Source organism: Bubalus kerabau, chromosome 3 (assembly GCF_029407905.1).
Source record: "Bubalus kerabau isolate K-KA32 ecotype Philippines breed swamp buffalo chromosome 3, PCC_UOA_SB_1v2, whole genome shotgun sequence".
NCBI lineage: Eukaryota > Metazoa > Chordata > Mammalia > Artiodactyla > Bovidae > Bubalus > Bubalus kerabau.
Window position 1 is genome coordinate 126,955,797 of NC_073626.1, and position 13,156 is coordinate 126,968,952.

A 13,156-nucleotide genomic window follows, 5' to 3' on the forward strand; every position below is an offset into this window, starting at 1 on the left:
ATTGTCCATCTCTTTCTGCAACCAGTACATACTCACTGACAAAGTAGAACAGTGATAGCAGGGATGGAGGTCATATGTTGGCACAAGAGCATGGAATTGATCACTCTAAAGCCATGTGGGGACTTCTCTGGAGGTCCAGTGGCTAAGACTCCATACTCCCAATGCAGGGGGCCCAGGTTCAACCCCTGGTCAGGGAACTAGATCCGACATGCCAGAACTAAAGATCCCTCATGCTGCAGCTAAGTCCCAGTGCAGCAAAATAAGTATTTTTTAAAAAAGTAAAATTGATTTGACTACCATAACTATGAAGTGCCCTCACTATGGTGCCATACCATGGGGGAATAGTTGGCCCCCTGGTGGAGGTTGGTTGTGTTGGGTGTCCTCCGTCACAGAGGCGGCAGTAATTTTTCCTTATTGGGATAGACAGTTCTGTGAAGGGGTTTTCCTTCCTTATCTGTTTTGTTTCTTTGGCAATATCATCTGTGGACTTACTGGTGCCCTAAATCACTCAACATTGCTACAGGTCAAGTAGCGCACTTAGGCGCGGCCGAGAGGAGCTACCCCACGTCCGAGGTCAGGGGCAGAAGCCGGGAGGACCCCATGAGCGAAGGGCGGCGGCTAAGAGGAGTTACCCCACGTACGAGGTCAGGGGCAGCGGCTGAGAGTGCCAGGCTGCGACAGCGCAGGAACGGCTGAGAACAGCTACCCAAGTCCGAGGTCAGGGGCGGCAGCCAGGAGGAGCTACCCCACGTCCAAGGAGTGGTGGCTGCGAGGGCTCAGGAGGGCCTAGAGGAGCTATCCCACACTGAAGGTCAGGAAGGGCGGCAGTGAGGAGATGCCCCTCGTCCAAGGTAAGGAGCAATGGCTGTGCTTTGCTGGAGCAGCCATGAAGAGATACCCCACGCCCAAGGTAAGAGAAACCCAAGTAAGATGGTAGGTGTTGCAAGAGGGCATCAGAAGACAGACACACTGAAACCATACTCACAGGAAACTAGTCAATCTAATCACACTAGGACCACAGCCTTGTCTAACTCAATGAAACTAAGCCATGCCCGTGGGGCAACCCAGGATGGGTGGATCATGGTGGAGAGATCTGACAGAATGTGGTCCACTGGAGAAGGGAATGGCAAACCACTTCAGTATTCTTGCCTTGAGAACCCCATGAACAGTATGAAAAGGCAAAATGATAGGATGCTGAAAGAGGAATTCCCCAGGTCAGTAGGTGCCCAATATGCTACTGGAGATCAGTGGAGAAATAACTCCAGAAAAAATGAAGGGATGGAGCCAAAGCAAAAACAATACCCAGCTGTGGATGTGACTGGTGATAGAAGCAAGGTCTGATGCTGTAAAGAGCAATATTGCATAGGAACCTGGAATGTCAGGTCCATGAATCAAGGCAAATTGGAAGTGGTCAAACAAGAGATGGCAAGAGTGAATGTCGACATTCTAGGAATCAGCGAACTCAAATGGACTGGAATGGGTGATTTTAAATCAGATGACCATTATATCTACTACTGTGGGCAGGAATCCCTCAGAAGAAATGGAGTAGCCATCATGGTCAACAAAAGAGTCCGAAATGCAGTACTTGGATGCAATCTCAAAAACTACAGAATGATCTCTGTTCATTTCCAAGGCAAACCATTCAATATCACAGTAATCCAAGTCTATGCCCCAACCAGCAATGCTGAAGAAGCTGAAGTTGAACGGTTCTATGAAGCCCTACAAGACCTTTTAGAACTAACACCCAAAAAAGATGTCCTTTTCATTATAGGGGACTGGAATGCAAAAGTAGGAAGTCAAGAAACACCTGGAGTAACAGGCAAATTCGGCCTTGGAATACGGAATGAAGCAGGGCAAAGACTACGGTTTTGCAAGAAAATGCACTGGTCATAGCAAACACCCTCTTCCAACAACACAAGAGAAGACTCTATACATGGACATCACCAGATGGTCAACACCGAAATCAGATTGATTATGTTCTTTGCAGCCAAAGATGGAGAAGCTCTATACAGTCAACAAAAACAAGACCAGGAGCTGACTGTGGCTCAGATCATGAACTCCTTATTACCAAATTCAGACTTAAATTGAAGAAAGTTAGGGAAAACCACTAGACCATTCAGGTATGACCTAAATCAAATCCCTTATGATTATACAGTGGAAGTGAGAAATAGATTTAAGGGCCTAGATCTGATAGATAGAATGCCTGATGAACTATGGAATGAGGTTCGTGACATTGTACAGGAGATAGGGATCAAGACCATCCCCATGGAAAAGAAATGCAGAAAAGCAAAATGGCTGTCTGGGGAGGCCTTAAAAATAGCTGTGAAAAGAAGAGACATGAAAAGCAAAGGAGAAAAGGATATAGATATAAGCATCTGAATGCAGAGTTCCAAAGAATAGCAAGAAGAGATAAGAAAGCCTTCCTCAGCGATCAATGCAAAGAAATAGAGGAAAACAACAGAATGGGAAAGACTAGAGATCTCTTCAAGAAAATTAGAGATACCAAGGGAACATTTCATGCAAAGATGGGCTCGATAAAGGACAGAAATGGTATGGACCTAACAGAAGCAGAAGATATTAAGAAGAGGTGGCAAAAATACACAGAAGAACTGTACAAAAAAGATCTTCACGACCCAGATAATCATGATGGTGTGATCACTGACCTAGAGCCAGACATCCTGGAATGTGAAGTCAAGTGGGCCTTAGCAAGCATCACTACAAACAAAGCTAGTGGAGGTGATGGCATTCCAGTTGAGCTATTTAAAATCCTGAAAGATGATGCTGTGAAAGTGCTGCACTCAATATGCCAGCAAATTTGGAAAACTCAGCAGTGGCCACAGGACTGGAAAACAGTCAGTTTTCATTCCAATCCCAAAGAAAGGCAATGCCAAAGAATGCACAAACTACTGCATAATTGCACTCATCTCACACGCTAGTAAAGTAATGCTCCAAATTCTCCAAGCCAGGCTTCAGCAATATGTGAACCGTGAACTTGCTGATGTTCAAGCTGGTTTTAGAAAAGGCAGAGGAACCAGAGATCAAATTGCCAACATCCACTGGATCATGGAAAAAGCAAGAGAGTTCCAGAAAGACATCTATTTCTGCTTTATTGACTATGCCAAAGCCTTTGACTGTGTGGATCACAATAAACTGTGGAAAATTCTGCAAGAGATGGGAATACCAGACCACCTGATCTGCCTCTTGAGAAATCTGTATGCAGGTCAGGAAGCAACAGTTAGAACTGGACATGGAACAACAGACTGGTTCCAAATAGGAAAAGGAGTACGTCAAGGCTGTATATTGTCACCCTGCTTATTTAACTTATATGCATCATGAGAAACGCTGGGCTGAAAGAAGCACAAGCTGGAATCAAGATTACCGGGAGAAATATCAATAACCTCAGATATGCAGATGACACCACCCTTATGGCAGAAAGTGAAGAGGAACTCAAAAGCCTCTTGATGAAAGTGAAAGAGGAGAGTGAAAAAGTTGGCTTAAAGCTCAACATTCAGAAAACGAAGATCATGGCATCCGGTCCCATCACTTCATGGGAAATAGATGGGGAAACAGTGGAAACAGTGTCAGACTTTATTTTTCTGGGCTCCAAAATCACTGCAGATGGTGACTGCAGCCATGAAATTAAAAGACGCTTACTCCTTGGAAGGAAAGTTATGATCAACCGAGATAGCATATTCAAAAGCAGAGACATTACTTTGCCAACAAAGGTCTTTCTAGTCAAGGCTGTGTTTTTTCCTGTGGTCATGTATGGATGTGAGAGTTGGACTGTGAAGAAGGCTGAGTGCCGAAGAATTGATGCTTTTGAACTGTGGTGTTGGAGAAGACTCTTGAGAGTCCCTTGGACTGCAAGGAGATCCAACCAGTGCATTCTGAAGGAGATCAGCCCTGGGATTTCTTTGGAAGGAATGATGCTAAAGCTGAAACTCCAGTACTTTGGCTACCTCATGTGAAGAGTTGACTCACTGGAAAAGACTGATGCTGGGAGGGATTGGGGGCAGGAGGAGAAGAGGATGACAGAGGATGAGATGGCTGGGTGGCATCACTGACTCGATGGACGTGAGTTTGAGTGAACTCCAGGAGTTGGTGATGGACAGGGAGGCCTGGCGTGCTGCGATTCATGGGGTCGCAAAGAGTCGGACATGACTGAGCGACTGAACTGAACTGAACTGAAAGAAAAATAAGACAATTGACCAATAATATCCATGGGATTCATAGTTTTTTGCCATGTTCCTGCTCACTCCAAAGCAGTTGGCTTTCTTGAATAGTGGGATGGCCTATTAACGACCCCATTACAGCACCAGATAAGAGACAATGCCTCAAAAAAAGGCATTGTGTCTATTCTACACTGTACAATCTAGTCCTGAATCAGCTACCAATACATGGTCATGTCTCTTCCTCTTATCATACATGGGTACAGCATACATGGGTCCAGGAGTTGAAGAGCTAATCACCTCCTTCATAATACAACTAATGACTAACCCACATGTTGTTTATCTTGTAGCCCCACAATTTGGGGCTCTATTATTTAAGTAGTCTTGGTAACTCAAGGAATGAATGGATCTACCAGAAGAATTAAGTTAAATTAATTAGAAGATGAGACCCTCACTTGACCATTTGGAAATCCTCATGTCACTGAACAAACAAGAGAAATGACAGTTAAAATGTTGACTAGTGAGATTGACGTTAATTTTCAAGAGGAGATAGTGTTACACAGATACTGCTACACAATGGGGACAGGAAATCCTCAGGAACTGTCCCTGGTATGGCTATGTCCAAAGGTAAGATTAATGGATGACAGAATAATCCAACATAAACAAGATCACTAAGAACTCAGATCCCTCAGGAATAGTTTTGGGTCACGTCATTGTGTAAAGAACCTTTTGAGGGTGAGGACAAGAAGAAGACGGGTAAATGGCCAAGTGTCTGCTTTGGGGTCCAATGTAAGTAAAGGAATGAGTATCACCACTCCCCTCCACCAGCACATTTCCCACACCCAGAACTTTCATTCCCTCTCATGCACCTGCCTGCCCCTTAGCACAGCCAGTCCTTCTGTTCAAATCATACTTCTGAGGAAGCTTCCATCCTTGCTTCCTGAGCCCTCCTCACCCCCAGGTTGGATGATGTTCCCTCCTCGGGGATCTGGGTTCCTCTGGCCATGCGCTCCCAATGCAGCAGCATCATGTCCACACTCATCACCTCCTGGAGATGGAAGCTTTTGACCTATCTCTCATATCTGGTGCCTGCCCAGTGGCTAGCACTGTACAGATGCTCAGGAGCCAGCTGAAACTGGAGCCCAGAAGGCAGAGGTGAGGGTGGGCACTGGCCAAGGAGCATGGTGATCCCCGGGGAGGCTGTTGAGGACTCTGCCAGAGCTGTATCCTGGGGACTCCAGGAAGGCAGACTCCAGCCACATGACACTCTGATGCTACGACACCCCCAATCCCTTGTAGAATAAACACAGATCCCAGATCCAAATAGGGCTTCCCAGATGGCACCAGTGGTACAGAACCCACTTGCCAATGCAGGAGACATAAGAGATGTGGGTTGGATCTCTGGGTCGGGAAGATACCCTGGAGAAGGAAATGCCCACCCACTCCAGTATTCTTGCCTGGAGAATCCCCTGGACAGAAGAGCCTGGTGGGTTACAGTCCACAGGGTTGCACAGAGTCAGACACGACTGAAGTGATTTAGCACGCATCACTCACCAGGTTCAAATAGCAAAAAAGCTGGTATCAGAGGCCTGGAGTCTGGTGGAAACAGCTCTGAATGGGGATACGGTGGGAGGGAAGCAAGTCTCTCTGCTTAGAGGTAGATAAGCAGTAATGACAGCAAAATATTGAATAATAACAATACAATTCCATTGTTGAGTCTGCTGCCCAGAGCCATGCACTCGGTTGAAAAATTTACATTTCCATTTTGAAAACAAGACAACAAAAACTCTGAGAATGCGAGCACCTTCCCCAAGAGGCACAGCTACTCAGTGGCCTCACCACGTGTGATGAGCTGTATGCATCTCCACTGCCTGTGCTCTTTGCCACCGTGCCCTGCTGTTACTACATAAGAGCAGGACAATATTAAGGGAAGAAATCCACATTTGGACTCTTGCATTCATGTTACAGGATGTACAAATTATTGCCGCATAGCAAATTGCTCCAAAACTTAACAAATTAAAATAGCCAACATTTTTTACTTCACACTCAGGTATGTGATGCTGCCTCAGGGGTCTTGATCTTGCAGTCATGTTGTCAGTATGGCTGTGGGCACTGAAGGCTTGGCCAAGGTTGGAGGAGCTGCTTCCAAGATGCGGCACTCATTGTGCTGTTGGCTGGAGGCCTCAGTTCCTCACCTTGTGACCTCTCCACTGGGCTCTCAGACTGTCCTGTCAACAAGGCAGCCAGCCAATATACACATATTTACTTATTTATTTTTGGCTTCACTGCTTGGCATGTTGGATTTTAGTTCCCCCACCAGGGATTGAACCTGCACCCCCAGCATTGGCAGCATGGACTCTTAACCCTTGGACTTCCAGGAAGTCCCCAAGTCTTTTTATGATCTAGTCTCTGAAGTCCCACATGGTCACTTTCACTTTATTCTAGTCATTAAAATTACCTGTAGCATTTTGCATCCCCACCAGCAGCACAAGAGCATTCCTGTAGCTCCAGATGCTCGCTAGCATTTGGTGAGTCAGAGTTTGGGCCATGGTAATAGGTGTGTAGCAGTTTCTTGTTTTACTTTTTATTTGCCTGATGACATATGTTGTGGAGCATCTTTTAATATGCTTATTTTCCATTTCCATAACTTCTTTGATGAAGTGTCTGTTAAAGTCTTTGACCCACTTTTTAATTGATTGTTTCTTTCCTTATTGCTGAGTTGGTTTCTTTCCTTATTGCTGAGTTGGTTTCTTTCCTTATTGCTGAGTTTTAAGAGTTTTTTATATTTTGAAAAACAGTCCTTTATCAGATGTGTCTTTTGCCAAATAGTTTCTCCCAGCCTTGGCCTTTCTTCTCATTCCCTTGACATTGTCTTTCACAGAGCAGAACTTTTTTGTTTTGTTTTGTTTGAGTAGAAGTTTTAAATTTTAATGGGCTCCATTGCCATTAAAAAGAATGAAAAACACCATTTGCAGCAACATGGATGGACCTAGAGAATGTCATACTGAGTGAAGTAAGTCAACAGAGAAGGAGAAATATCATATGATATCCCTTATATGTGGAATCTAAAAAAAAAAAAAACAATGATACAGATGAGCTTACTTACAAAACATAAAAGACTCACAGACTTTGAGAAAGAGTTTATGGTTGTTGAGGGGAAGAATAGGGAGAAGGCCTAGTTAGGCAGTTTGGGACGGACATGTACACACTGCTGTATTTAACACGGATAACCAACAAGGACCTACTGTAAAGAGCATGAAAATTTGCTTAACTGTTTTGTGGCAGCCTGTCTGGGAGGGGAGTTTTGGGGAAAATGGATACATGTATATGTATGGCTGCGTCACTTTGCTGTTCACCTGAAACTACCACAGTATTGTTTGCTAATCGGCTGTACCTCAATACAAAATAAAAAGTTAAAAAAAATTTTAATGGAGTCCAGCTTATCAATTATTTCTTTCCTAGATTCTTCCTTTGGTGTTGTACTTAAATAGTCATCACTATAGACAAGGTCATCTTAGGTTTTCTTCTATTTTATCTTCTGGGTGTTTTATACTTTCCAGTTTTACATTTATATCTGTGATTCATTCTGATTTAATTTTTGTGAAAAGCGTAAGGTCTGTGTCTGGATTCATATTTTTGCTTGTGCATATCCAGTTTTTCCAGCAGCACGGGTTTAAAAGACTATCTTATTCCACTGTATTGTCTTTGCACTTCCTCAAAGATTGGTTGATTATATTTATATGGGTCTGTTTCTGGGCTGTCTATTCTGTTCCATTAATTTATTTGTCTATTCTTTCACCAATATTGTGTTGTATTGGTAATTATAGCGTTATAGTAAGTCTTGAATTTGGGTAGCATAAGTCTTCCAACTCTGTTCTTCTCCTTCAATATTTTTTTGGCTATTCTAGGTCTCTTGCATCTCCATATAAACTTTTGAATCAGTTTATCAATATCTACAAGATAACTTACTTGGATTTTGATTGGAATTGCTTTGAATCTAAATGTCACATTGAGGAAAACCGACATCTTGACAATATCGAGCCTTCCTAGCCATGAACATCAGATTAGTTCTCTTCAATTTCCCCCTGGAATTACTATTTGTGCATGGTGTGAGGTAGGGGTCAAGTTTCTCTTCCTTCCCCTCACATTTATGTCTAAGTGACCTAGTGCACTTACGGAAAATACTTTCTTTCTCCCACTGTTTTGCAGTGTCACCTTTGTCATAAATCAAATGTTCAAATATGCATGGGTCTACTTCTGGGCTTTTTATTTGTTTTCATCATGTATTTGCAGTTCGTCTATTACTGCAGAATGCCAAATTACTGTGAGCTTTGTAAAAATTCTCGACTCCTGGTAGAACAAGTCTTCCCACCTTGTTTTTCTTCTTTGAGAGTTTCTTGTCTACTTTTATCCCTTTACAGTTTAAAAGGAGCCTTTCAAGCTACATAAAAACATCTTTTCAGAGACTTCCCTGGTGGTCAAGGGCTAAGACACTCCGAGTGCAGGAGGCTCAGATTCAGTCCCTGGTCAGAGAACTAGATCTCGCATGCTACAGCTAAGACTGTAGCCAGTGCAGCCAAATAAATAAATATTTTTTTAAAGACATCTATTGAAACTTTTATCAGAATTGCATTAACTGCACAGATCATTTGGGAGAGAATTGATAACGTTACTATGTCTTCTGTTGAATAGCTTTCCATTTAGTTAAATCTTTACTTTTCTCTCAAGAATGATCTTAGAGTTTTCGTCAATGAAGTGTTGCTCTTTTTGCTGTTGTTAGATGTATTTCTGGACTTCCTGGTGGCTCAGATGGTAAAGTGTCTGTCTACAATGCGGGAGACCTGGGTTTGATCCCTGGGTCGGGACGATTCCCTGGAGAAGGAAATGGCAACCCAACTCCAGTACTCTTGCCTAGAAAATCCCATGGACGGAGGAGCCTGGTGCAGGCTACTGCTCTTGGGGTTGCAAAGGGTCGGACACGACTGAGCGACTTCACTTTCACTTTTAGATGTATTTCTAGGTATTCAAATGTTTTATTCTGTTGTAAACAGTGCCTGTTTAAAATTTTCATCTTTTGTTTGTTGCCGACATATATATAGAAATAGTTTGTTTTTACTGGATTGTATCCAGCAATATTCGGAGAAGGCAATGGCAGCCCACTCCAGTATTCCTTTGCCGGGAAAATCCCAGGACAGAGGAGCCTGCAGGCTTCAGTCCATGGGGTCGCTAAGAGTCGGACCTGACAGAGCGACTTCACTTTCACTTTCCACTTTTGTGCATTGGAGAAGGAAATGGCAACCCACTCCAGTGTTCTTGCCTGGAGAATCCCAGGGACAGGAGAGACTGGTGGGCTGCCATCTATGGGGTCACACAGAGTCGGACACAACTGAAGCATCTTAGTAGCAGCAGCAGCAGCATCCAGCAATATTGCTGAATTCATTATTCAATCTAGTGATCTGTCAGTTCTTTAGATTTCCTATTTACATAGTCATTTCACTCACTACTTACAACAGTCTTATTTCTTCCTTCCCAGTCCTTATGACTTTTTTTTTTTTGGCCATGCTGTGTGGCATGCAGGATCTTAGTTTCCTGACCAGGCATCAAATCCATGCTTCCTGCAGTGGGATTGTGGAGTCTTAACTACTGGACCACCAGGGAAGTCCCCCCTTATGACTTTAATGTCTATTTTTCTGGCCAGGGCCTGCAGCACAACATTCATTAGAGGTAGCTTGGTTTGCTCCAGCTCTCAAAGGGAAAGCTTTCAACATCTCATCATTAAGTATGGTATTTTCCCTAGTTTTTTTTAATAGGTAATCTTTATCAGATTAAGAAAATTTTCTTCTGTTTTAAGTTTTCTTAAAGTATGTTTAAAATCATGAATGGATGTTGAATTTTTATCAAATGCTGTTTCTAGATCAATTAAGATGATCATGTTTTTTTCTTTATACTCTGTTCATGTGATTAATTTCATTAATTGACTTTCTAATGTTAAAACCAACCTTGGAATAAATACTACTTGACCTTATGTTACAAGATTCCTTTTGCTAATACTTTGTTTAGGATTTTTGCATCAATGTAATGAGTGAGATTGGCCTGTAATTTGCCTTTCTCATAAGGTCTTATCAAATTTGGTATCAAGGTTATGCTGACCTGATCAGGTGGAGTTTTCTCTTATTCTAATCTCTCTGGAGGAGTTTCTGTGGGGCTGATTTTTATTTTTCTTCCATAAGTATTTTTTTTTAATTTTATTTTATTTTTAAACTTTACATAATTGTATTAGTTTTGCCAAATATCAAAATGAATCCGCCACAGGTATACATGTTCCCCATCCTGAACCCTCCTCCTTCCTCCCTCCCCATTCCATCCCTCTGGGTCGTCCCAGTGCACCAGCCCCAACCATCCAGTATCGTGCATCGAACCTGGACTGGCAACTCGTTTCATACATGATATTTTACATGTTTCAATGCCATTCTCCCAAATCTTCCCACCCTCTCCCTCTCTCACAGAGTCCATAAGACTGTTCTATACATCAGTGTCTCTTTTGCTGTCTCGTACACAGGGTTATTGTTACCATCTTTCTAAATTCCATATATATGCGTTAGTATACTGTATTGGTGTTTTTCTTTCTGGCTTACTTCACTCTGTATAATAGGCTCCAGTTTCATCCACCTCATTAGAACTGATTCAAATGTATTCTTTTTAATGGCTGAGTAATACTCCATTGTGTATATGTACCACTGCTTTCTTATCCATTCATCTGCTGATGGACATCTAGGTTGCTTCCATGTCCTGGCTATTATAAACAGTGCTGTGATGAACATTGGGAACATACACGTGTCTCTTTCCCTTCTGGTTTCCTCAGTGTGTATGCCCAGCAGTGGGATTGCTGGATCATAAGGCAGTTCTATTTCCAGTTTTTTAAGGAATCTCCACACTGTTCTCCATAGTGGCTGTACTAGTTTGCATTCCCACCAACAGTGTAAGAGGGTTCCCTTTTCTCCACACCCTCTCCAGCATTTATTACTTGTAGACTTTTGGATTGCAGCCATTCTGACTGATGTGAAATGGTACCTCATAGTGGTTTTGATTTGCATTTCTCTGATAATGAGTGATGTTGAGCATCTTTTCATGTGTTTGTTAGCCATCTGTATGTCTTCTTTGGAGAAATGTCTGTTTAGTTCTTTGGCCCATTTTTTGATTGGGTCATTTATTTTTCTGGAGTTGAGCTGTAGGAGTTGCTTGTATATTCTCGAGATTAGTTGTCAGTTGCTTCATTTGCTATTATCTTCTCCCATTCTGAAGGCTGTCTTTTCACCTTGCTAATAGTTTCCTTTGATGTGCAGAAGCTTTTAAGGTTAATTAGGTCCCATTTGTTTATTTTTGCTTTTATTTCCAATATTCTGGGAGGTGGGTCATAGAGGATCCTGCTGTGATGTATGTCAGAGAGTGTTTTGCCTATGTTCTCCTCTAGGAGTTTTATAGTTTCTGGTCTTATGTTTAGATCTTTAATCCATTTTGAGTTTATTTTTGTGTATGGTATTAGAAAGTGTTCTAGTTTCATTCTTTTACAAGTGGTTGACCAGATTTCCCAGCACCACTTGTTAAAGAGATTGTCTTTAATCCATTGTATATTCTTGCCTCCTTTGTCAAAGATAAGGTGTCCATATGTGTGTGGATTTATCTCTGGGCTTTCTATTTTGTTCCATTGATCTATATTTCTGTCTTTGTGCCAGTACCATACTGTCTTGATAACTGTGGCTTTGTAGTAGAGCCTGAAGTCAGGTAGGTTGATTCCTCCAGTTCCATTCTTCTTCCTCAAGATTGCTTTGGCTATTCGAGGTTTTTTGTATTTCCATACAAATTGTGAAATTATTTGTTCTAGCTCTGTGAAGAATGCTGTTGGTAGCTTGATAGGGATTGCATTGAATCTATAGATTGCTTTGGGTAGTATACTCATTTTCACTATATTGATTCTTCCAATCCATGAACATGGTATATTTCTCCATCTGTTAGTGTCCTCTTTGATTTCTTCCATGAGTGTTTTATACTTTTCTATATATAGGTCTTTAGTTTCTTTAGGTAGATATATTCCTAAGTATTTTATTCTTTCTGTTGCAATGGTGAATGGAATTGTTTCCTTAATTTCTCTTTCTGTTTTCTCATTATTAGTGTATAGGAATGCAAGGGATTTCTGGGTGTTGATTTTATATCCTGCAACTTTACTATAGTCATTGATTAGTTCTAGTAATTTTCTGGTGGAGCCTTTAGGGTTTTCTATGTAGAGGATCATGTCATCTGCAAACAGTGAGAGCTTTACTTCTTCTTTTCCAATTTGGATTCCTTTTATTTCTTTTTCTGCTCTGATTGCTGTGGCCAAAACTTCCAAAACTATGTTGAATAGTAATGGTGAAAGTGGGCACCCTTGTCTTGTTCCTGACTTTAGAGGAAATGCTTTCAATTTTTCACCATTGAGGATAATGTTTGCTGTGGGTTTGTCATATATAGCTTTTATTATGTTGAGGTATGTTCCTTCTATTCCTGCTTTCTGGAGAGTTTTGATCATAAATGGATGTTGAATTTTGTCAAAGGCTTTCTCTGCATCTATTGAGATAATCATATGGTTTTTATTTTTCAATTTGTTAATGTGGTGTATTACATTGATTGATTTGCAGATATTGAAGAATCCTTGCATCCCTGGGATAAAGCCCACTTGGTCATGGTGTATGATCTTTTTAATGTGTTGTTGGATTCTGATTGCTAGAATTTTGTTAAGGATTTTTGCATCTATGTTCATCAGTGATATTGGCCTGTAGTTTTCTTTTTTTGTGGGATCTTTGTCAGGTTTTGGTATTAGGGTGATGGTGGCCTCATAGAATGAGTTTGGAAGTTTACTCTCCTCTGCAATTTTCTGGAAGAGTTTGAGCAGGATAGGTGTTAGCTCTTCTCTAAATTTTTGGTAGATTTCAGCTGTGAAGCCGTCTGGACCT